Source organism: Pinus tabuliformis, chromosome 1_1 (genome assembly GCF_031772625.1).
Source record: "Pinus tabuliformis cultivar Carrire ecotype Pingquan chromosome 1_1, CPIR1, whole genome shotgun sequence".
Taxonomy (NCBI): domain Eukaryota; kingdom Viridiplantae; phylum Streptophyta; class Pinopsida; order Pinales; family Pinaceae; genus Pinus; species Pinus tabuliformis.
Window position 1 is genome coordinate 224712666 of NC_142297.1, and position 27356 is coordinate 224740021.

Genomic DNA, 27356 nt, shown 5'->3' on the forward strand with positions numbered 1-27356 from the left:
TTTTAACTTGAATTAAATTATAACACATTTTGTATATAATAAAAAATATATTAAACCTTAAATAATTATAAATTAACGGGGAGGCTGGAGCAAGAGGGGTAATAATCAACCTCGAAGAAAAAACATAAGTAAAATATGCTTGGGGACTTGGGGTCACCTCTAGCAACCAAGTAGAAGCATTAGCACTATGGCAAGGATTAAAAATATGTTTGGACAATGGTGTCAACTCCTTGAACATAGTGGGCGATTCCAAGCTAATCATTCAAAATTGTATTAGGCTTCTCAGGAATGGTTTCCATCTTGTTGATGAAACTTCCTCAATCATGGTAAGAATAATATACCTGTTAAAAAGATTTGATAAAGTCAATCTATTCCACGTGTTGCAAGCCAATAACTAGATGGCAGACATTCATGAAAATGCGGGTGTTATATTAGGGTTGGGTATAGTATGCATAAACCACCACATATCATTATGTCCCATCCCTTAGTCGATAGCTTCAGGCCAACGTTGTACGTTGGGGGTACGGGTTGTTAGAACATCATGGAAGTAGTTAAGGAGGCCAGCTCCCCTAGGCGCCTCTACGTGGTGGTAGTTATGTTGGACAACTACTCGAGTAACTTTCACATCTTGATATTTGGGATGGTTGGTGGTAGTTTAATTCGCAGTTGTGATGTCGTCGGATGACAAGTCATGTGTGAGGACACGAGTGTTATGAGGTATCGTATTCTCATTAGTTTGTATAATATATCAGTTCAATAGGGGATTATAACACTATTGTTGGGAGCCTTTGGTCTTGGACGGGGGGGAGCATGGATGGTATAGCATCTGATAAGACCCAACACTGTTCCACATTTATGAGAGACAGGTTGGAGAGTCATATTGGGGTGGATCCAGTCGTTATATAGCTTAGTTGGCTCCGATCAGTGAACCACAAGATCTACACCATGCAAAAGCGGATCGCTACCAAAATGTCATCAGCATGGAATGTTAGTGGGGGTGGTTCAGGCTCTAGGAGCTCGGGGACTAGCAATGGTGTCGGGAACGTCTGTATGGAGAGTTTGATTGAGGGCTATTGTAAACATGTGATAAAAGAAATCGTTAAAGAAATAAACAAGAATGTGGCAGTAATTTACGCTCAGTTGCCTGGACTAGGTAAAGACTGGGAGCTTATGCAGAAAACAATGGAAGGTTTGTGAATGGACGTTCTGAGCGTACAACAAAAGGTTGACAATATAGAAATCAAGGTGGAGACGACTATGGTGGGAGTCTTAAAGGAGGTGTTTGGGGTTGGAAATCCCTCAGCCACCAATGCTAATTGCGATGAGGATGTTGCTGTGAAGGTTTTGGATAACGATGTTGATGAAGTTGTTGTTGTTGCTACGAAGATTCGAGGAGAAGAAGAGAACGAACCAAATAATTTGAACACGTCTATGGGTGATGACACCGAGACAGAAAACAACGAAAAGTACTTTCTTTATATATATATAGTCTAATGGCACATTTTAAAGAATCTATAGTTGTAACATTTTTAATAAAACATATGTAAATAATAGAAGTAGCAAGAAAGTCCATACTCTTTGTAATGAAAAAAAAGATACAAAGAGTCCAAGTCTAAGTTTTGTAAGAGACTTACTTGTTTCCAAAAATCATAATGAAAATACTACCCAATCCTTTAAAAAATATATATAAATTAAAATAATTAAAATACAAAATCATAAATTAATATTACATTAACCAAACAAATATTAAAAAATAAAAAATTATAATAAGAGTAAAATCAAATATTAAAACAATTATAATAATTTAAATTAAATATTAAAAAAAAAAATAAACTAACCTAAAACCGTACCCACCTCCTGACTACTCTCACCTCATTATAATTCGTTCACTTTACCATAACTCAACTTAGCCTTCGAATTTTAATGGTAGTTGTCTATAACGCGACTTTTTGAAAGCCTTTCCGGCGGGTTTTTCCGGTCGAAATCCGGCAGGAATTTATTGGAATCGCAAATTTGATAGCTAGTTTCTGCACAATGAAAGCGTCCTAGGGGTTTTTCAGGGTGCTGAATCCAAATATGCAGTTAAAAAACCATTTTAACTGCAAGAAATCAAGATTTTACCTCAATTTCTTCCGTCGGATTCCGTCACCAAAATCTCCAAAAAGTCGCATTATAGACAACTCCATTTTAATGCATAACAAGAAAGTGTGGAACTAACGGTATTATAATACCGACTCTATTTTTTCTTTTAAAATTAATGATATTCTAATCATGCCGACACGAGCAAGCCATCGGTTCTCGATTGGAATGGTTTCTTTATCTCCCCCATGGAACCAACGAGAGTATTAAATATATTTAATAGATTTCAAAAAAAGTTTAATACATATATTATATTAAAATTCATACGTATATTATATATATATATATATATATAAATTTTTATTTCATTTCTATATTATTATTATTATTTGAAATTGAAAATATATATATATATATATATATATATTTTACTATATAGTATATTATTGTTTATATATATAAATGTTATATTATTTTGATTATGTTTTTAATTAAATTTTAAAACTTACATTAAAATGTAATTAATATTTAAAATTAAAATCTAAAGTTTAAAGCTATATTTTTTAGATTTTATTTTTATGGAATTAATAGTGAAGGGAAAATGTCCCTGTATGAGTTTAACGTGAAAAAATATTGTAAAGAGAATTATTCAAATTTTATATTGAAATGGAAATCTAGAATTTATTATATATTTATTTTGGATTTTATTTCAAACTCAAAATTTTATGGGTGAGTATGTGTTAGTTATATATATATATATATATATATATATATATACGTTTCTTTATTTATGCAAGAATTTCACCATAGGCAATATAGTAATTAATTGATTGAAGATTTGAACGGAAGATAAATGGGAGAAATAAATGTGTTTCGTTTAGTTAAAATTATAATAATTATTATATTTTTACTAGAAGTTCCGGGAACTAAAAATAAAATGAACATCTAGACATTCAATAGAGGAGGTAGAAGATTGTTCCAGAGACCTTTTTTTGGGCAGATTCAAGAATGGTGGTGCATCGGAGATGAAAACTTATTCTTTTTAAGGCCATCATGTACTTGATATAGTGGTGTTGTTGATTGTGACTGTGAGGATTGTTATCTAATAATATCTATTTTTTTCTCTCTTTTTTTGTGCATTATTTTTACGTAAGGTTTTATTTACTAGTTCATTGTGCAAGTTATTGATATAATATTATTATTCAATATCATTGCATGCAATAATAATTTAAATACTTGAATACTTGTTATATAAAGTGGTTTTTTTTAATTATATTTGAATTTATTGGTTGTAGAACGAAATTCTAATAATACATGTTATTTAGGGTTTTTATTTGGGCATAAATTTAAAAAACTATAAAACCAATGTTCCTATTTTATTTTTTATTGTTAATTAATTTTTCATTTATTTATTTTACTGGTAATATGTGGTGATTAAACAAGCTTTGACATGATCAAATTGGTTAATCTCCCACACAGTAAAATTGGTTTAGTAATTTTTTTTTTTTTGCGGGATGAATAGTAATAGCACTTGATGCCATATTGTTTGAACTATAACATTTCTATTAAATGCATATTAACCAGTTTTTCCTAACTTCTCTCTTTTCATTTTATTTTTTTGTTTAGTTTTTTTATTTTTACTAATCTTATGTTTCTAAGAAATATGATATATTAATTTAAACACCATTTATTCATAATGATATTTTATTTTTAATAAGTTTTCATATGTTATATGTCTACTACCTCTATTTCCAAAAAAACATTATTTCAGTTAAAATACTCTTTATTCTATAATATGGCCTATTTATTTGTTAATTAGAAAATATATTTAATTTACATTATTCTACAATGGCTATTCATTTTTATTATCACCAGGGATTACCCCCTATGGTAAAAGGGACACCAACCCTTGTCACCTACAGAGGGAAGATCTAGGATCCTCAGTGATGTGGTCTTAGGTCGTCCTCAGTTACTGGGACAATATGTGCACCAACAACTTGAGACCCCCCCACTTGCAAAAATATCCAGTATCCATGATTTCTAGTTACCTCGTTTGTAAATTAATTATTTCTCGTGCTCTCTTAATGGACTTTATTCAATACATCTTTTCCCTTAATACCCATGACTAAATCACTCAACATCAACTACAAATTTTGATATGTAAACTATCATGGTGATTCCACTAGATAATTCGTCACAAATGGTCTACTAAAATATATTCAAAAATATGAAATTTATAGAATAACGATTTATATTTCCTTAGATTTTTGGATCTGTATATTATTGTTTATAGTGTATGCATGCAAATTATAAATATACAGAAAAAAAGAGAACAACGAAATAAAACTCACAAACCACAAATTGTTACAAGATATAACCTCAGAGACATTTTTGAGTGAAAATCTAGCTAGAAGGTGAGGTTGTTCTACTCCCTTTCTCTGAATGGAAAATGGATGTGAGTACAAAAGAGTGAGGTTTGTGGCGGTGGGCTACTACTGTGAACAAACCTTTTTGTTTACTCTCTCCCTATCTACTCTAGGCTACTTTTCTCATCTATGGAACAAAACGTCTTCGAATAGAATAGAACCCTTTTTCTTCCTAGTGGCCCAATTATAACACAACCTAATAACTTATTAGTAGTTAAGTTTGATTCATTTAACTCTTAGCTAGAGTTACAATATGGACTTTGTTCAACTCTTCTTCATCATGATCACATGGCTGAACCATTTTTCATGAATAATGGGGGCTGACGCGACATCCTCTCAAATTATGGTGGTCAAAATATGAAGGTAAAATTTTGAATGACATAATTTTAGCCTGCAGAAAAAGGGGTATTGAGGCAATAACCCTTTTACTTACGACATTGTGAAGGTATTTGTTTGTGAAGTAGCATAAAAAGGTGTATCACTTAAGTGACAAAGTTTTACCCCCAAAAAATGTCATTTGATGTCTCAAATTGTTTCTGGAAAGTTTCAAACCCCAATTTTCTTGTACTTTGAGGGCTACACTTGGGAACTTCTCTTATATGCATCCATTGTTAAGTGTAAATTTCTGAACGGATGTGCCAAAAATCTAGTTTTTACAACTGGTGATGAATTTTCCTAACAACAAAAAAGAAAAAGAAAAATATGGAGCGAAACCCTACAATATTTAGCAAAACATTCAAATCGAAAAAATGTGTTAGAGAAAATCTGCAAAAGGGTTCATGAAATCTAAGAACATATGCTAAAGATTATAAGAAATAACTTAATGGAAAGAACTTTTATTTTACTAATATAACCTTTGGAGTAGTACATAGAATTGAGTCTCTAATGTCCTCCTTCGTGGGAGGGTCCTTTTATATCCCTACACTTCATATAATTGTTTTCTCTCTCCTCTAGTTGCAAATGGGCAAATAAGAAGAATGGTTGAACTCAATGTTGAGAGATAAAAAGTTATGTGATCAAAAGTGACAACAATGATAATGATTAGATATCATTTTTTGGGATTCAATTGCGTTAAGTAAGTCATTCATCTATGACCATTTTCGTGATAGGTACTCGTAACTGACTAATTTCTCATGATTTTTGAATAGTCCACTTAACACTCATTGCATCGGGCTTGATTGTGGGGAAAGCTTCACAGTTAAGCACGCTTGAGCCAGAGGAAATCTGGGATAGGTGACCTCCCAGGAAGTCCTGGTTATCGGGTGCAAGCCTCGGAAGTGATGATTAACGCTATGTGATTCAATTCATTAGTTTCAATCCCACTTCTTCACCCATGTGAGCATCACCTGATGCAATGAGTGCTAAGTGGACTATTCAAAAATCATGAGAAATTAGTCAATTACGATTAACTCTCATGAAAATAGTCATAGATGAATGACTTACTTAACGCAGTTGAATCCAAAAAAATGATATCTAACATAATGCACTGCGAAAACCCCTCAATACTTAAAATGATAATGATCATGTGTAAGGTGAGGAACAAACCTCTCTATTTATAACAAACATGTAAAAGCATGTCAATGTGTATCACTTTTTCCCTTTTTGTGGCAAAGAAGTTTTATAAAAATAAATGGAGTTGGAATGTTTACTCTTAAATTTACAAAATCATCAAGAATTAGGTGGTAGTAAAAGAAGACAAAACATGTCAATTTAAATTCAATTTCATGTCATATTTTTTCTGAAATTTAACATATATATTTTTATCTAATTTATTTGTTTTCTTTAAAAGATATTCATTAATATTTTACATAAATTTTTAAGTAGTGACAAAACTGCGACCCCCCATTTCTCTATTGATTTATGCTTTCTAATTTCAATTTCTTTAAGAGATGTGTTGTAAACATTCTAAAGATTGCTAAACAAATTTAAAAATAAAAAGTAAGCATATTTTTTAATTATTATTAAAATACTAGTAAAAATGATAATCATTTTGTATATATAAAACTGCGACCCAAGAAACTATCCTTTCAAGTTTATAAAATCAATTTTTTTTAATAGAAATTTGAAAATAACATATAACAAAATGTTAAAATTATTTTTTGAAAATTTTTAAAATATATTTTAAATTTTTTATAATAACATATTTTATATTATACAAAATATAATATATAAAATTATTTGTTTAGAAATTATAATTATAATTATATATATATATCTATATATATATATATATATATATATATATATATATATATATATATATATATTTTAAAGAGTTTTAGCATTTTATTTAACTTTACATATTTAAACATGCATATTTAAAAAATTTATTTATATTTTGTGAGTGATTAACCATAGCTTTTACCAATATTTACTATGAGTTGACTTATTTACAAATTTAGTATTTGCTTTTTATAAAATTATTTATATTTTCTAAACCCATTAAATAGGTTCACTATAGCTTTTACCAAAATTTATTTTCAGTTAGCTTTGTTACAAATTTAGCATTTATTTTTTATAATTAACAAGTGTGAAACTCAACTCATTTAATTGATATATATATATATATATATATATATATATATATATATATATATATATAGATATATATATCATTTAATTGATATATATATATATATATATATATATTTTTTTTTTTTCATTTGAATACTTTTTTACTTTTGCCATATAATGAGACACATTAACATGTTTTTTATTTCTAGATCTAGTCAAATAATAAATTATTATTAAACCAAATCAAGATCTAATCGTTATGAGTATTTTATTATATTTAGAAGAGGAAAAGATTAATGAAGTAGTCAATAGTTTTTATTTAGTGAACTAACTCAAAAAATAATGACTAATTGAGTTAATTAAGAAAAGTAGGTAAAGTAATAAATAAATACAAATGATTTTTTAATGGTGTAGTCTAACTTATAGACGAAATTACAATTTTCATAAATCATAATTTTTCTGGTTAATTTTAATTAAAAAATGACATTTTTTTTGAGCTTAAATTGTTTAATCTGCATAATTTGAGTGCTTTAGGGGTTTTCAAGGGCGCTGAATCCCTTTATGCATTAAAAAATGTTTTAAACAACAAAAAATCTTGAAATTGTATTACCAGATTTTGGTGAATTCCGATGAAAAAAAACTATTTTGTCTATAAGTTAGACTACGCCTTTATTAATTACTTTGAGATTTGAAGTTTTTAGTGGATTTCTAATCGGAATCCAACGAAATGTTTTGTGGCCAACTATTGATCTATGTTGTTTAAAATGGTTTTTTGACTACATATATGGATTTAGGACCCTCAAAAACTCCTGCCGCACTTCAATTGTGAAGAGTTCACTCATCAAACATATGATTTAAATGAATTCCTGTCAGATTTTAGAGAAATTAGATTGGAAAGTAAACCACATTTTTTTTCCAAAAACTCTTTTTTTTTTTGTAAGCTTGGTAGGACTCTTGGATTTTCATGTCCATCATACACCCCGCTATGGGGGAAGGGTAGCCCAAGATTTGAACCCAAGACTTCCGGTTCAGCGAGACTTCATTTCCACGGCCACTACCACTTGAGCTACCCCATGCGGACAAAAAGTCACACTTAAAGACTACCCATTATTTAATTATTCTTATGTAATATGGTCAAAATGGTTAGAAATAATTAATAAAGGCGAGTCTAACTTATAAACGAAGTGGCCTTTTTCATGACCATTTTTCTGGTTAATTTTAATCAAAATTCGACAAAGATTTTTAAAAACTTGAGTTTAAATTCTTTAATTTGCATAATTCGAGTGCTCTAGGGGTTTTCAAGGGCGTTGAATCCATTTATGCATTCAAAAATGTATTTGAAACAACAAAATATCATGGAATTGTATTGTTGTGTTTTTGGTGAATTCTGGTGAAAAGGGTTATTCCATCTATAAGTTAGACTACACCATTAATAAATTGTGATTTACTAATGATTTCAAAGGAGAAAAGTTAAATGATTAATAAATAATAAATAAATAGTGATTTATTTAATTATTACTATGGATGGGTGATTTTTTTTTTAATTTTTTTTTTTACAAAATGGATAAATATGAAAATAACATGAAATTATTTAAATGGATTTCCAGGTCATTTTCAAGTGGGTAAACAAAAATAATTTAGGAAAAGTGGTTTTCTAAATTATTTCCTAAGGTGAAAGTGGGTTTTAATGTGTAAAACCCATACTACATGGTGTATTTTGATCATCCTAGTGGAAAATGGCTAGGTGATCACTTTTGAGGTGACAAGTAATTTCCCCCCAATGTATGAGCGTTAGGAGCACATTATATGATAGAATACATTGTAGGTTCACTTTCACTTGACATTGAAGGACGAATCAATGGAGAGAGAGAGAGAGAAAGTTGATATAATGAAGAGGTGAATAACGTGCGAAGGAGGCGAGAACTACTTGTCAAATAGAAGTCTCCATATGGTGTGTACATTACCTCAATGAGGTGAGGGAGGCATTATTAAAATTATAGAAAGAAAAGGCTCCATTTGACTTGTGCCTTAGTCAAATGGAGAAATTTGATTTTCCACATCGATGGGATGACTTGGATTGGATTTAATTGGAGTGACATGATTTTGTCTCCTAGCTAAATTAGTCAATTCGAGTTTGTGGGCTAGAAGTAGAGTTGTACATGGGTTGATTGTTATAATCTAGTAATATAGTGGAGTTATTGTTAGTTAAACTCAGTTATCTGATCTCTAGTCATTAGTAGAGTCAGTAGGAGTTTAGTTGAGTAGTAATGACTATTGTTAACTTGTTGGTCTATCTGTTAAATGATCAATTTACTAAAAATAGTCCCAATCATGCATGGAATTCAAATTGCCTAGTTGGAGTGGAGGAAAAGGCACATTGTAATTATCAATTGTATACTAGTTGAGTGTACAAGTTTTTGCATTGAGCATGAGATCATTTCCTCTAGGAATTGTGCAAGGAAATAAGGAATTTCCTTATCTCTTAGGAGCTAATTTCCTCAAGGATTACGCAAGGAAATAGGAGGAAGGTTGAGGCCTATTTTGGCTAAGTGTTGGCTAGAGCTAGTTAGAGAGAAGGATATCAAAATTGGAGTGCAGTGTGTCTTCATGAGTGAAACTTGCATTGTAATTGATCCATATTCTCATATGAATTAATGCAAAAAAAGGAGGGGTTTTTCCCAGTTGGTTTCCCCAGTAAAATGTTGATTTGGGGTAGCATCATATGTGCTCTAAGCCTCAAATTTTGCAGGGAGGCAGAGGCTTGGGCACATGTATTCCAAAGAACACAGAAAAATTTTGGGAAATTCCACCCATAGGTGATTTTATTAAAATAATTAATATTTTTAATGGGGTTCCTAAGGTTGAACTTAGAAAAATTAAAATATTAATGGGTATTAATCTAATCAGGGGTGAAACCTCTAGAAAAAGATATGGATCAAGCCAAAATGATCTAAGCCTTTGATTATGATTTAATCTAGGATGTTGGGTGTCCAATAGGAAGATATAAGAAGGGGCTTGAGGGTCATTTGGAAAACACACTGAGAGATCAAGAGATCGAATTTCTAAAGTGAGAAATTCTCAGAAGGAAATTCTGATCGAGGAGATTTCTTGCAGTTGAGGGGCAGGGATAGTTGGGTTGGAGTATCTTCTCCAGAGCCCAGGATACGCAACAGAGAAAGGTAGAGAGACACCAGAAGGGCCCACACATAGCTTGACACTGAGCCAGAAGGGCTCACGTAGAGGAAGCTTAGTCACCCACGCAGAAGTTTGAGTTTTGCAGAAGAGCTGACATTTCTGAGCCGAGAGGGTTGGAAACTGCTCCAGAAGGAAAGACGTTTCCCAATTGAGATGACACAGAGCCTGAGAGAGCACCACGTAGGCCCACGCATTTACGGTGCAAGGGTAGCGTAGTTGTAGCCGGGGACAGTTGATTCAACTGCCGAAACAACTCGAATTTTCTGGGTAGAGTGAGGTAATATCACAATTATTCTCTCCCAGTTGTACTTCTATGTAACTGGATTGTCGAGAGGGCATCCAGGGTTATATTAAAAAACTACTGCTTAATAGTATAAAACCCTTAGATCCACTGCACCAGTTTTACCACATTGGGTTTTTCTGGGGACATTTGTCCAAAAATAATGATGTCCATTGTGTTGTATTTTATTTCTTGCTCAATCTCTTGTTTTCACATATTATAATTTAATTAAGTGAAGGTTGTAGTAGTATTTACTTCATTATTTGTCATAGAACACAGTAAATAACTTGTATGGATTAACAAGTAGGAGAAGCAATATCAGTTTGTTGTAGTAGGAATTCTGGTTGTGGAATTTTCACATGGTATCAGAGTTATTGATGTGAAGTAGGAAGAGCAGATCTAGGATTGAAGCAAGGACCAACTTGCTACAACAAGCAGCAGTTCGAATCCCCTGAGGGATTCTGTAGTTCTTTCCAAGAGGGCTATATTTTTGTGTGTGTCTATCTCTGAGTGAGCTGATAGAGAGGTAAGATTGTCGGATAGATAATTTTCCAAGGCAAAGGGAACCTCGCAGAGCATTGGTGTAGAGCTAGAGGGGCGCAATTTTATGCAAGTTGAGTGCTGGCCAAAAAAGTCGTCAGAAGAAGGAATCAAATTTGATAGTGAGGGAATACTTCCTCAGTGATTTCTTGCCAAGGAAATCAATATTTCTCAATTTACTAGGTAGCAGAGGAGCAACAGACTTACTAGCTCCATCAGGGAGTGCGTAAGCCAACCTAGAAGCTATGCAGTAAGGAGAAAGAGGGAGTTGTTCGACAGTTTTTGGAGGATATGGAAACTAGTGGCTTGAGGGATCAGGATAGGTTGGATGGAGCTTCCAACTACGTCATATGGAAGGCTAGAATGTCCTTCCTTCTAGATGAGCATGCCTTGAAGATGTATGTTAATAGTGTGGTAGTTTTCCTTATGGATGAAGATCTGCTAAAGAAGTACAAAGTTGAAATGGCAAGGTCCAAGAGGATGATCCTAGATGGAGTCAAGGATCACGTGGTGTGTCATGTTGCTAGCAAAGTGACTGCTAAGGAAATGTGGTATGCCTTGGCCACATTGTATTAGGGATCTTCTGAGCAGCGGAAGATGTGCTTGGAACAGAAGTCGAGATCTGCGTAGATGCAGAAGGGAGAACATGTGGATCGATTCGTCACGAAGCTGAAGGAGACCCATGATGAGTTGTTGGCTACGGGGAATTCACCTCATGATTTAGAGTTAGTGAGACTGGCCCTAGATTCTATCTTAGATGAATGCCAAGTATTTGGCCAGAGTATCCTGGGTAGAGAAACATTACCAAATTGGGACGAGATGTGGGAAACTCTGAAACAAGAAGAGTCGAGGAGAGACCTTCTCAAAGTCAAACTTGATGGGAAGCAGCAGGAGGAGTGGGTTGGAGCTCAAGGAGGAGGAGGATAATGCAGACCTTGCATCGAAGGGGCAGTAGGGGCAACAAAGACGAAAGAAGGAAGTCTCCAAGGTGAAGTCCTTCACATGTGGTGAGATGGGCCATTATGCACCCGGTGTCCTTTGAAGAAAAAGGACAAGGATGAGAAGCATGATCCGAAGGTTGCAGCCGCAAAGGTCGAAAAGGAGGAGGAGTTTTCCATGGGAGCCAAGATACCTCTAGGACAGAGGTGGGATGATATAGAATTGTAGTTCGATAGAGCTACAAATGGGTAAGATCCTTGAGGAGCCCACCTCCTAGATCATCACCTTGCTACAGGGAGCCCATGATCAGTAGTAGTAGGATGGAGGAGTTTTCAGTTGGTGCCATGGAGTTTTGATTCGACAGGTGAAATAGTTAGTAGCACCAGAACTTGAGCAATGCAGAGCAGAGAGGCAACAGTGTGTGGAGGCACAATGTAGAGCTTCAACAAAACAATGGATTCAGAAGACAGTGTAGGACTAGCAGTAGTCAGGATTTCAGCACAGAGGTGTATCCACTGGATACTTGTCCAGTTTTTGGGTGTTTTCAGTTGCTTTTCTCAGAAACTGAGTTACAGTACGGATGCAATGTTAGTAGTGGAAGTTCTAGCAACATAATGTATGCAACATTTGAGAGGGATTTTTAGTACATATGTAGCATTGGTAGTGGCAGTGTCAAAGGCAACAATACAGTAGCAACAACAATGCAGTAGTTGGTGGACAGCATACCAGACATAAAAAATGCAGCAGTTGGTGGAAAACATGTCAGACATCAGCAACACAGAGGACGATGCTTTAGAGTCAGAGTAGTATGCAATAACAGTGTATTATTAGAGCACATTCCTTGCTAAGAGTGTTTATTTGGGGTAGCATCAAATATGCTATAAGCCTCAAATTTTGCAGGGAGGCTTGGGAACATGTATTCCAAAGAACCCAGAAAGAGTTTTGGGAAATCCCACCGAGAAGTGATTTTATTAAAATAACTAATATGTTTAATGGGGTTCCTAAGTCTAAACTTAGGAAAATTAAAATATTAATTGGTATTAATCAAATCAAGGGTGAAACTTCTAGAAAAAGACATGGATCAAGCCAAACAATCTGAGACTTTGATTATGATTTAATCCGGGCCATTGGTTTTCCAACAAAAACATATAAGAAGGGGCTTGAGGGTCATTTGGAAAACACACTGAGAATCAAGAGATCGAATTTCTAAAGTGAGAACTTCTCAGGATGAAATTAAGATCAAGGAGAATTCTTGCAGTTGAGGGGAAGGGATAGTTGGCTTGGAGTATCTTCTCTAGAGCCCAGGATACAAAACAAAGAAAGGTAGAGAGACACCAGAAAGTCCCACGCAGAGCTTGACGCTGAGTCAGAAGGGCTCATGCAGAGGTAGTTCAGTCACCCATGCAGAAGTCCGAGTTTTGTAGAGGAGTTGACATTTCTTAGCCAGGAGGGCTAGAAACTTCTCCAGAAGTCAAGACATTTCTTGGTTGAGTTGACACAAAGCCTCAGAGAGCTCCATGTAAGCCCATGTAGCTACTACGCAGGGGAATCGTAGTTGTAGCTGGGGACAGTTGATTCAACTACTGGAACAACTGGGATTTGTTGGGTACAGTGAGGTAATCTCGCAATTCTTCTATGCCAGTTGTATTTCTCTATAATTGGATTGACTGGAGGGCATCCAGAGTTGTATTTAGAAACTACTACTTAATAATATAAAACCCTCAGATTTGTTGCACCGGTTTTCCCACATTGGGTTTTTCCGGGGACATTTGTCAAAAAATAACGATGTCCATTGTGTTGTATTTTATTTCTTGCTCAGTCTCTTGTTTCAGCTTATAATTTAATTAAGTGAAGGCTACATTAGTATTTGCTTTGATATTTACCATAGAACACAATGAATAACTTGTATGAATAACAATGAATAACTCATTACTTGTGTTTTAATGGTTGCATGTTCATTGCAAGTGTTTCTATTGTATGTTTTCTCTTCCACAAATTGAGTAGAAGAAATTTGTGTCTATTTTTTTTCAGTTCGAAGTCATTAGAAGCTGCAAATTTATTGCAATTTATACATTGTATTAGAGCCTTGAAACTATATTGAAACCAGATTCTAGATCTCTTAGAAAAATTTCGAATTGCAGAGTTTGTGGAGCAAATTTTCTTCAATGCAGGAAAAACGTCTTACAATGGATTGAGACTTGAGTATGCCCTAGAGGGAAGCTCGAATTTCATAGATTGGAAGGACGGATGGAAGTTGTGCTGAATGAAAATGGAGTACTAGAATACACAAAAAATTGATATTGCAAAACTCCCAACATCTGATGCAAAACAATTGGCCCAGTCGAAGAAAGATATTGCAAAAGCTAGGAGGATTATCCTAGAGGGTGTAAGAGACCATATAGTTTCAAATTTACATGTTGATGAGTCCCATCAATAGGTAGATTTTGAAGATCATCATGCCATCCTCTAGCCTTAAAATTATCCTTCTCACACATTAATTCACAATTTTTGTAATGTTATGCTTAGTAAGAGGAGTAAAAGGTGTTTGCCATAGTATTTAGCCTAATGTGGTTTAATTTCAAGAAAAAAAAACATTTTTGATGCAATTAATATGCAGGGGCTTGATGGAGACAACCAAGAGATAATTTAAGGGGTTTTTCCACCTCCTTAACTCCCTTACTCAACTTGGGATCACAACATCCTCTCTCACCAGTTCGAATTCATTGGCAGTCGAGTGACTCCTAGTCCAGGTGAAGATTAGGAGGGAAAAGATCCATGATTTCCGAGATCAAGACGGGAATCACTCCTATTTTCAAGGGAGCTGCTATCAGCTACCCTTTTGTATAAATAAACAAGAAGAAATTATCATTAGAATTTGAAGTTTTGATTCAGCTAGGTGTAGCTATTGAGCTTGAATCTTAACATTGTCATTTTGAATTTTTATGTGATGTATGAGACCTTTAATTTCTGATAATGAGAAGTTGGATAACAAGATGCATCTGTGTTAGTTTCATAGGGCTGAGACCCTTAGGTTTGGGCCCAACCCAAATGCTTTGTTCCCTTTTTTTGTACTTGTGTTTTGTTCTTGATTCCAAACAGTTCATAGTTTTCTTCTTTTTTTTCTTCAGTAGAGATTAAGCTATAAAAACTTGTGGTTGTAAGCTTTTACATCACCTCTCCTATGGGATAATGAGTGGAAGGATTCACAACCTCAGTCCAAAAATATTGTGTTTATGATTTCTTGGAAATAGATGAATGTTAGTTGTTCTGCTTTACATTTTCTTTATGTAGCTTAGAAGTCAGTTTAGTGATTAGAGTAGTGTTATGGCATAAAATAGATGTGATTTAAATTCAAATCATCTTTTCCATCATAGATTATGTCACTTTGTTAATGATCAATGGATATATACATGTGAGTGGTTGCAGGCATGTGTTGATCTGTAGGGAAGGGCACCTTTTCCACTTCCATATTGGACTCCTCCATCTTCTCTTTCCACCCTCAATTTTGTCCCAAACCTCTATTTCCATAAGTCATTTTTCCTAGTAAAATTAGGACACCACGAGCATTCATCCTAGTGCAAGACAAACCTTTGAGAGGTTCTGAGCTTAGCTAGGAAGCTCAACCCAACCTCCCTTCATTCTCTTTAACCTCCATCCACCTCTCGATGCCCTCAAGGCATCATTTTAACCCTGAAAAGCATCTCAGAACTCCTCCAGTGGCATTACAGTCCCTCTTGTAGCAATACAAGACCTCCTGTAGCAGCCACTTGTAACAAGCCTGTAGCATCACTTTTCTTCACCAATTTTGATCCCCACTTCAAATTTAGCTTAGTTAAGATGAATAATGACCCCCAGCTATCATTTGATGATAAGGGGAAGCTACTAGGCCACTCCAACCATTCCTTTTCCTCACTGGAAAACATAGTAGAACTAATTTTTAATCACAAGTATGATGCAAGTTAGATTTCTGATTCTCAAGCAAGTGTAAACTAGGTAGATGATACATGCAATTATGTTAGTAATTTGATGAACTATGAAAGATAAAGTTTCTTCCTTTCTGCAAGTAGATTTGGTAGTTTGATGAATTTTGCAAGATAAAATAACTTTCTTCCTACAAGTAGATTGGCCCTTGTCCTTTCATGAATTTATTAATTAACATCTACATGTTGAGAAAATGGAATTTCCACTTTCATAGCTAGAATTAGTTTTCAATTTTATTTTCATTAGCAAGCTTTCATTATAGTTCAGTAGGAGGAATGGTCTTTGATTACTTCGATCAAATTTCATGACTGAGGGTGGCATGAGTAGAACCCGATCTATTGCGCATATAGCATTGTTACCTCTAAGTTTGTACGAACCCTGGGTTGATAATTTGAGTTGAGGAGCCCTTGGGAGTTACACCATTCTTGGTACAATACTAGGGCTCATCACATGGAAAGGAAAATTTTTTTTCTATGTGGAAGACCCTCACAGACCTATTCAAAAATAGTAGTGATGTCAGGAAATTGGCACTGAGAGACAAGCTCAGGAACATTCGAATGCAGAAAAATGAAACTGTTGTTCAATACCTCTCTAGATTCACTTAGGTTAGAGATGAACTTGGAGGATTTAGAGAAAATGTGCCAACATATGAACTTGTGAGTTTATCACCCCTTGGCCTTCCGAAGTCTTAACATAATGATAAGGATTTAGTGAATGGAAGAGAAAAGCTACCAAAATGGGTGAGACTTTGGTTTAATTTGGTGCAAGAGGATATTAGAACAAACACTCGAGATGGTGTCACATTCCAAGTTGAGGAGGAAGAAAAATTTTCCTTGGCAGGTAAGGGAAAGAAAGCCAAGGGCAAGGAGGCCCAAGGCAAGCCAAAATCTAGCTAGAACCATGGCAAGAAGAAATACCTCAACAAAATTAAATATTTCCATTGCCATGGGTATGGACACTATGCAAGAAAGTGTCCACACAAGAAATCCAGCAAGAAGCATGCAAGAGGAGCAGGAGGTGATGCTCTCACACCAGAATCTGAATTGAATTTCACCTTCATTGCATGCATGACAAGTATTGTACAAGGCAATGCATGGTACTTATACTCTGGAGCCTCATTTCATATGACAGGATGCAAGAAATTCTTCAGCATCCTAGAGGAGAAGAACCTACAATCGCATGTATAACTTGGAAATGATGGGAGGTATAGTACCAAAGGGATTGGTAATGTCACCTTTAAGAGGGATTTAGGATCCCATCTTCACCTAAAAAATGTAACGTATGTGCCTAGGTTGAAGAAAAAAATTGGTTTGTGTAGTTGTATTGGAGGCCAAAGGATATGATGTGGTGTTTAATAAGGGGAAATATTTTTTAAATCATGTTGCTACTAGACAAGTAAAAAAAATGGTGTTAGAGTGAAAAATATCTACAAGGTAGAGGTGGATGCTTACATTGCATTGAGTAGAAAGGAAGAACATGTTCATAGTTGAGATGTTGGAGAACTCCGGCATAGGCGGATGGGTCATCTACACCATGGAGCTTTGAAAATAATGCAATAGATCACCACAGGACTTCCAAAATGCACCCTTAACCAACATGCTGTTTGCAAGGGATGCACCCTTGGAAAATATGTGAAATCCTCCTTCCAGTGACGATATAGTAGAGTTGCATCCATCTTGGAGCAATTCCACTCAAATGTGTGTGGAATATTTTCCTTTGATCTCAGTGTTGGAAATAATGAGAGGGGGGGTGAATTAATATTTCTTTTCAATTGTTATTTTTGCCAGTTAAGATCACTTATAGTTAGAAGACAAAATGAACAATGATAGAATAATAATTTTATTAATCAATTATGAGGACTCCAATCCTATTTACAATGAATCAAGTACAATAATAAGTAAGGCTCCAACCCTAGATGAAGACACCACTCTCCAATCCACTAGGCTCCAACCTGTACTTTTTCAAGCACTGAATTGGAATTCACGAGGCTCCAACCTCTAGGGATCCAACCCTATCTTACTAAGGTTCCAACCTTTTCACTTTGAGGCACCAACCTCTAGGGCTCCAACCCTATTTCCGATACATGTTCCAACCTGGTCTTCTTGAGGCCTCATATCTTTTAGGGCTCCAATCCATAGCTTCAATTCATCAAGATAAGTTTAATGATTCTTCACAACTCCCAATTCTTCTGCAATAAACCCTGAAAATATCTTCACCTTCAGAACTGCCTTGAATCAATCTTCAAAGCACTTAGCTCATAAATGACAACTTTGTCTTCTCATGAAGGTGTCTCCACAACTATTCATTTCACCCAAACAAGATCTTCAAGGTTACTTCACGATGGCTTCAACAATGCATCATGGTCTCCAATAATCCTTACAATATCAACTTCTATTTTTCTTCCAATTCCCTTCAATGGGTCTTCAATGTTAGCTCCAAAGCACTCTTGAAGATCTACAAGGTTCCAAGGTCCCAAGGCTCCAAAATAGTCTTCAAGGTTTTTCTTCAACAACAAGATCTGTCCACTTCAAGTCTGCTTCAAAGATGATCAAGTGTGCTTCAGAACTACTCAAGAGGCAGCTCCAAGATGTCTCCAATGGATGCTCAAGATTTTACAAACAACATTAATGATACTTCAATCTCCAACAATATGTCTTCACTGCTCTAAGTGATGCTTTAAGTGGTCTCTTACAGCTGCCTTCAATACACTTCCAATATTGTAGCTTCAACCAAGGTCTTCAAGAGTTTTTTCACTATTAGACAATCACAGTTCTGAAGTGTAATCACTCTCCACAGGTTCGAAGGATGTGCCACAAAAGAAGAGATGTCACCACAGGTTGGTCTGAGTGAGGTCTGAGTTCTTAAGCTTTGACTATTCAGGTATACCACTGAACTTTGAAAGTTGGTGATTGTCCACAGTTCAACATATTCACAAGTCTCTGTTGTAGTGAACTTCCAAAAAGATAATTCTGTGATCCGAGCTATGTATTTTTAGCTCTGAATGTCAACTTAACACAAAGATCGACCCAAATAGCAGACTATTATATCTTCTCGCCCTTCTATCCAATTATTTTCTCCTTCTCTAAAATGATCACCAAAAATTATGCTTAGAATGAGGAGTCCAAACTCCTATTTATACTAGTCTTGATCATAGATGAAAATACATGTTTATTGGCCAAGGAACATGAGCCTACAAGTCGGCTACAACCTATGAGGAGTTAGAAGGTGAGTGATAGCTTGTTAGAAAGGGGAAAATATCCTCTATAAGCTATTGTCAATTTAAACCTTCAATGAGGTCATTTTACTACCAATAAAATTATTTTTGTGAAATTGTCAACATGGCAGCCTATAATATTTATGTCTTTGGCATTCAAGGTAAATATTCCTTCATTGAGGCATCATCCAAAAAGGCTAGGGCTTCTTAGGATTTATATCAGCAAAGGACAGGGTTTCATTCATGTATGTGAAGGTCTTCTTCATAGGCTTATGGATTTTAGTTTTTGCGGGGTCCATGCATCATATAAGGACAAGGATGTGTTACATACATGTGTCTAGAAGGGTTTTATGATAGGGGTTTCTTAGTTCATCATTATGTATTATTAGATCATTCAAGATAGATCTAGGGCTTCAATGTTCATGATGTATAGAGTTTCGTATATGTACTTAAGGTTTTAACATGTAGTTAGGGAAACATCACGAAACAGTTTAAGGCACGTATCACAAGAATATTTGCCATCTCCAACAATGCCATATTGACATCAATGGAAACTTTGACCAATACTTAGTTACAAAGCACAAGTATTATGTAATTTTAATAGATGACTTCTCCTGCAAGAACTCAATCTATTTTATGAAGAAAAAAAATGAAGTGTTTGCAAAATTTGTTGAATTCAAAGCATTAGTTGAAAATGACGCTAGACATAAAATTAAATCCATGAAAAGTGACAATGGAGGAGAATTTGTGTCTAATACCTAGAAATAATTTTGAGCCAAGGAATGTATTGGAAGAGGACTAATTTCACCCCACAACTCACAACAAAATGGGGTGGCAAAGAGGAAAAATAGAAGAATTGTAAGAGCTACAAGAGAAATGTTGCATGATCAAGGATTTCCATTATCCTTGTGGGAAGAAGCTTGTAATAAAACAATTTATTTTCAGAATAGGAGCCCTCAAAAAATACTTGGCATGATCACATCTAAAGATTATTTCTTTGGGAGGAAGCCAAATGTCTCTCTTTTTTGAATTTTTGGAGCTACAGTCTATTGTCATGTCTCCAAGGATAGCAAAAAAATGTTGGAGCCTATAGCTGATATGGGGATATTCGTAGGATACACAAAGACACCTCAAATCACCGGGTGTATTATCCAACACTCAAGATGATAGTGATGAGGAGAGATTTCAAATTTGACTAGGAGAAGGCTACGAGAAGCTCTCTAGAGAGAGAGTTGAGTATTACACCATAGGAGGAGATTATAGCTCCAAAGGAGTAGCCTCAGTTAGAGCCTCAGGATGTTGTGGAGTAGCCACATGTGGATGAGTGGAGAGAAGGCCAAGTGGAGGCACGCACTCAACCAAAATCTTATAGAGAGGGGAGGAAGAGAACCAAAGAGGCTGACAGGTTGGTGCAGGATGCACAGGAGCATGTGGGGGCTCCCACATCCTTGTTTAGGTAGAGGAGATCACTAGATAAATATACTAGTTATATGGCACTCATGACATAACTCATTGATTCTAAGTCTTCTTCATTTGAGGAGGCAGTTTCCTAACTAGTGTAGGTAGATACTGTTATCACTGAAAAGTCTGTTGCCAATTTTTTTTTAGCCTAGCTTAAAGTCAGGGTGTTTTCGCAGCGCATAAATCCGTTAGCAGTTTCGCAGCGCCATCTGTTTTAGTGATTTCGTAGCGAAAACACTGACCTTGCACTGGCTGCGCTGCGAAATTGGGAAATGACAGATATTTAAAGTGAATTGATGGAAACACTGCAGGAAACGAGGTTTGTCAAGCTGTTATATGTGGGCTTGTACTCCATTGAAGGGAAACATTCCAGTGGTAATTTTGCTTTGCGCTCACAGCTGTTGTGGCAGGTTCTCATGATCACCAACGAAGGTCCATCAAAACTCTGTTTCATACTCAAGTCTCAAAACCGTGGTCCTTTTTGAAATCAATGCATGATCAGAATCGGTTATGAGAAGGCTTCTGTTCGTCGACTTATTCCAAGTTGTCGTTGCCTTGTGTCAATTGAAGGTTTTTACGAGTGAAAAAAGGATGAAGCGAAGAAGCATCTATTCTATATACATTTTCAAGATTAAAGGCCCCTCGTCTTTGCAGCTCTTTATGACACATGGCAAGATGCTGAAGGAGGAGTATTCTTTACATTTACTCTTTTGACTACACGTTCCTCTAAGGCGTTGGCGTGGCTTCATGATTGAATGCCTGTTATATTGGGGACGGAGGGCGCAATTGATGACTTGTGGAATGACCTTTCTGGCTTTACATTTGAAATAGTTACTCAGCTATACGAAAGGATTGTTGTGTCCCAGTACCAGCTTTCAAGAGGAGCCATGAAGGACCCCATGTTCATACAACTAATGAAGATGCTGTACATTATTGAGAGACAAGATGTCATTCTTGTGGCTATTTTTGCCGACTTCTGATCGATCACCCTGGTTTGCGTAACACAGTGCATGGCAATATGAGAAATGTTAAATTCATTTCAGAATCAGAGGAGATTGATATTGCTGGCAGAAGCCGAGAAGCGATGGCTATGGCCATGACTGTACTACTTGTGTGTCTTAGTCTTTTTATTCATGTCCTTAATGCAGAACAGTCTCTGCGTATCCTTCTGCCTTCATAAGATGATGCCATAATTCAGAAGATGCCAAAGCCGAAAGGAATGGAGCTCGTGAAAAGCTCAGCACGGCATCTAATGCCTCATACATCGCGGCTTCTTATGTCAAATTCGTAGAATCGGGGGGTGCCAGGGTTGTTCCTTTAATCTACAACGAACCCACAGAAGTTCTCGAACAGAAATTTCACTTCAAGGGAAATGCATTTCCCTTTATTTTTGAAGAGGGGTTTTAAAAACGAGAGCGTGCTATACTTAACTTGGTTGATCTGATCTGATCTGGTGGGCAGGGCAGTGGCAATGGCAATGGCGATTCGTGGAGTGATCCCGTCAAATCTCAAGCATTCAGTGTTTGCATGTGTAGCGCTCTTGACAATATGCCATCTATGTCTGGCGGCACCGTCATCGGAATTGGTGCTCCTAAAGGTGGATACAGAACTTAAATATGGTCCATATGAGAATCTTGCTGCATTTTCATTTTCACCCTTTATTGTTCACTTTGAAGATAACCAACCATTTGCAGTTGTCAAGGAGCTGGTGCGAGAAATAGAAATTTCACATTGGGGAAATGTTCAGATAACTGAAAATTATCACCTTTTTCATGGTGGTGCTCGAATCAAAGGTGGCTTTTCAAGGATTGAATACCAAGCAAGACCCAATGCTACAGGTGCATCATCTTTTAAGAGTCTAGTGGCAAGACTGCTACCTCGAGCACATTCGGTTTATTACCGAGATGAAATTGGGAATATTTCTACCTCACATTTGAACGCCGACTTTAGAAAAACAGAACTGGAAATTGAACCTCGATATCCTATGTTTGGAGGCTGGCAAGCCACTTTTACAATAGGCTACGGCTTACCTCTACAAGATTTTCTCTTCCAAGCAGCTGATGGCAGGCGTTATCTTAATATTGCTTTTGCATCTTCATTCAGTGATATGGTCATTGATAAACTTATTGTGAAGGTTGCACTGCCAGAAGGATCTAAAGATCCTTATGCTTCTGTTCCCTTTTCTGCAGACCAACATCGGGAGATAAAGTACTCCTATCTTGACACTATTGGAAGGAATGTTGTGGTACTATCAAAGAAGAATGTGATGCCTGAACATAATGTGTTTCTTCAGGTTTATTATAAATTTAGTACCATTTCAATGCTAGCAGAGCCACTGATGTTGGTCACCGGTTTCTTCTGCTTCTTTCTGGCTTGCATATTGTATTCACATTCCGATTTTTCAATTTCAAAGTCATCAGTTTCATACCTTGCTAAACTACCAAGTAAGGAGATTGACAGTCGCATATCTCCTCATGAGCAGAAGCTTATTGTTTTGAAACAAGAGGTAGATGAGTTGTTGCAGGCAGTTGATGAGATATAACTGATGTCCAGTTAGTCTGATAGGTATAAAGTTCACTGAGAGGAAGGTTTTCTTTTTTGTTATAATTGAGAATGAGCAGCTGTGCCGTTCTGAAAGATTTTATTATGAGAGGATGACTTTTCTTCCTAGCTTTTAATGTTGCAGAATTTAAATAGTTCGTATGTGAGGAGTTTAGAGGAAGACTGTGTTTTTTAAATCACACAGCAGTTTCGTAGCGCGCTACGAAACTGCTGTAGGTGGCGTTTTCAAAGCAGACAAACAGTTTGGTGAGATGATCAGGAAATTTGAAAGAGAGACACCTGTCCATCAATACAGCCTACAGCACATCCAAGATGTGGCAGTCCGCTCTATTTTGGTTAATTAAAGGTTAAAAGCATACTCCTTTGGATTCGAATATGTTGAGGCAAACCAAGGACCGACAAGCAGGAACAGTTTCCTACATTTCAGGGTGTTGGAAAACATGTTATATTAAAGGCTAGCAAGAAACTGCAGACACCTGTCACAGCCAAACTAAAAGAAGCCATTTGTCAGAGGATGAGCCTATTCTCTCCTTTTTCTCGTAGGAGCACCATCTTGGTTGTAATAAATGCCATTTCCAGCATGATGTAGAATTAGAGTTTTAATTGTTTTAGGACTCTTTGTAATCACAGCGCAATACCTTTGTATTTAATAAGTTTGTTTAGATAGAGATAAGGTAATTAATGATAGGATTTCGAGCTCTCCCCGCATGCTTGTTGAGGAGACTCAAGGTAGTTTAGTTTTGGTTTTCCTATATATAGGAGAAACTCTGATGTAAACAAGGTTGGGAGATTTATGAAAAAACAGAGTTTCATTTTGGCTGATGTAAAAGACTTATTACAGCAATAGAAAAACAGCTGTTGTTTCTTCTCAAGATTCTCAATAGATCATATTATTCAAATGTAGGGTGGTTTATTCTCTTAGTGTTCTTTTTACAGTATTGTTACAGCATAATCACTCAGAATTCATGTTTAATGCTCTGACTTCCTGTATGCTTGGCAATCTGTGGTTTATGTAAAGTATGTTTGAACATCTGATGTAAAGAGCCTTGACTTCCATGAAAGGACAGTGCTTTTGTTTACTGAAATGGGTGAGACTCCATAAGCCCAATGAAGACTAATTTGATATTTGTCCAACCATCTTATTTTTCATGTGTTGTTTAAAAGAGTTAGCCATCTTTTCTTGCCCTTAATGCATATCAAAAATCTGTGAGAGAGCCCTCTCTGACTAAGGAGGCTAAACCTTAGTCTAAAGCCTGGTCTGAAACAGTTTCATGAGATCTTGCTAAGTAGCAGCCCTTAGTACCCGATTTTGTGATAACAGATACCATGGTGGAGGAGTATGACTCCATCATGAAGAACAATGTATGGGAGGTGGTGCCAAGACCAGAGAACAAGTCAGTGGTTGGTTTGAGATGGATATACAAAGTGAAACATGTAGCCAATGTAGATTTTCCATGTATATTCAAACAACTAATTGTAATTTACTAAAACAATAGACTTGAATCTACTCCACTCATCAACGGAAAAAATTAAACGATCGAGAAACCACAAAGCATACAAGAGAAGGAATTCAATCACACATTACACAATGATTTATATGGGAAAGCCTCAGCTAAAAACCCTCCCTATTTGTATATTACATTAGTTAGGAAAATAGAGAATATTTACAATGCTTGCTCAAGCCTGAGCAACCTCTGCACTAGTACAATCTATCTCACTACTTCCTAGACAAGCCTTCGCCAATATTTAACCAATTTTATGCTTGCCCAAGAATTTATTTCCTTGGGAATTAGCCCCTATTAATGAGGGAAATTCCCAACCATAACTGTGCAATCCTCCATGGGACTTCCTTTGACTGCATGCACCACCTATACAACTTAGATGATTATACAACTAATAACACACTTCCCTTTAACTACAATCTCAAGTGGGTAACTCGTAGTTCATGAATGAATGAGTTATTTATGGATGATTTATCAATTAACTGGTTGAACACTGAAGTTGCACGCCACTGTTAGACCTCCTACTAATTCCTCCTACAGTTGGAACTAGTTTAACTAATTTTAACTCATCTTAACTGAATTAATTAGTTGCAACTCAAATAAACTCAACCTATGCTCCTATAAATTAGGAAGCACCCTACATGACTCAAGTTAGGCCCTCAACTTGAATTAACTAATCCAACTAAGTGAAACTACTAGAGTTAACTTGCACAAGTTGTATTGTGATGTGGAATTACAATTTTCTCCTAATTTAATTCAAGGGAAAAATTAAATCAGGATTTTTCTTTTTTCATTTTCAACATTTGATGGAAGTATTGAGAAGTACAAGGCCAGATTTGTGGCCAAAGGATTCTCATAGGTAGAGGGAGTTGATTATGAGGAGACATTTTCCCCTATGGCAAGATACTCCTCCATTAGAACCATTCTAGCATTAGCTGCGTAGTTGGGGTGGAAGATCCACCAAATGGATGTAAAGATTCCTTCCTCAATGGAGAGGTCAAGGAAGAGATTTACATAAAGCAACTTGAGGTGTTTGAGACATTCAATAGGGAGAAACATGTGTGTAGACTAAGGAGAGTTGTTAGGTCCCTATAATACTAGTGTACCCCCCTTATTGTTAATTTTGTGCCCATGTAGCCCCCATATTGTTATTGTGGTGCCCCATAGAAGCACACTATTGTTATTTTTGTGTACTTACATTATTATTATTATGTAGGCTTTGATTATATTGTGGCCCCTTAGACTTCTATATATACAAAGGAGGTCTTGTCCTTTATATCATCCAATAATTGTTTATTTATGTAATGTAAATTAGGTTTACCCCTCAAAGAGGATAATTTTTAAGTCGTTGATCTATCTATTTGTGAGCTAGTTGCATAACATTTGGAATTAGAGCTTTGGATTCTAGGTTTCACTGCTTCAAACAAGTCATCGTGGAATTTTTGCTATAACTTTTTTTATACAAAGATTAAGAATCTAAAATTGAAAGAGCTGAAATCTTGATGAACTTCTGGTACAAATTTTATATCTTTTCTCGCTACATTTTCGGAGATATAATCCGAGGAAGTTAGGGTTTTTGTAGGCTCCAGAATTCCATCTCAAACAAGTGAGCTAGGGAAAATTGTCATAATTTTCTCTATGAGCATCAGATTTGAATTTCGTAAAAAGTGACAGAAAGAGGACGGGCTTTAGTTGTTTGGGTATCATTTTCAGGGTCGAAGGTAAAAAAAAGGGACTCATGGCTCTCTGTAAAAGTTAGCTCCACTAGACTAGTCTATAATTAAGTCATCGTGGGAGATTGGGCATAACGTTTCCTTGAAGAATCCTATCTTGGTATGACTTATTGGGTTGGAAAGAAGACTCAGAGGGATCCTATAGGAAGTAATTTTAGATCTTGGAGATTCATAATTATAGAGATACAATAGCTACAATATTGAGCTCCTAAAAAGAAAGAAACAGGTGTATATTTTTTTTAAATTGTTTTCATAGCTTTTGTTTGAAAAATTAGTTTGAAGTGATTCAAGGGGCATATTGAAGCACATATATCATTGTTTTATTCCAAAATGCCTCAAAACAAGAAAAAATGGACAAACCTAGTAGGAAACCAAAAATATCTTCTATGACGCATGAAGAAGAGGAAGAAATGCAACATGATATATCAAATTTACGAGACCAAGTGCAATAGATTCCACTCTCGCAAAATGTAACAAAAAATTAATTGGAAGCCATGATGAATGTTAATATATATGGTGTAAAAGGGGATGTGGGAGTTTTGAATGATGGTTTAAAAACATACATGGAAGCAATGATGAATGTCAATATAGAGGGGTTGAAGGAAGGTTTGGAAAAATTGCTAGAAGAAAATCTTCCTAGTGGTGACAAGATAATCCATGAAAATCACGATGAAGACAAAAGGACTATGAATTGCAATTTTAGAGGCTCCAATGTGGGGTTTAAGAACCACCACATTTCAAATATATATATGAGGAATTTTGATGGCAAGGATCTGGTAACCTGGATACTACACATGGAGCAATATTTTGATCTACAGGATATGAAACCCTCACAAAGGTACATACGCATATTTATATTTAGAATCCAATCAATTTGTATGGTATAGATGGATTTGTTCTCTTAAACCACTTGTCACCTAGTCAATTTCT

At 35.6% G+C, this 27356-nt stretch overlaps 1 pseudogene; it reads left to right on the forward strand.

The window, feature by feature from the left end:
* The first annotated feature begins 1197 nt into the window (after window positions 1-1197).
* Window positions 1198-23171, forward strand: LOC149212357 (dolichyl-diphosphooligosaccharide--protein glycosyltransferase subunit 1A pseudogene; annotated as a pseudogene).
* Window positions 23172-27356: the final 4185 nt, after the last annotated feature.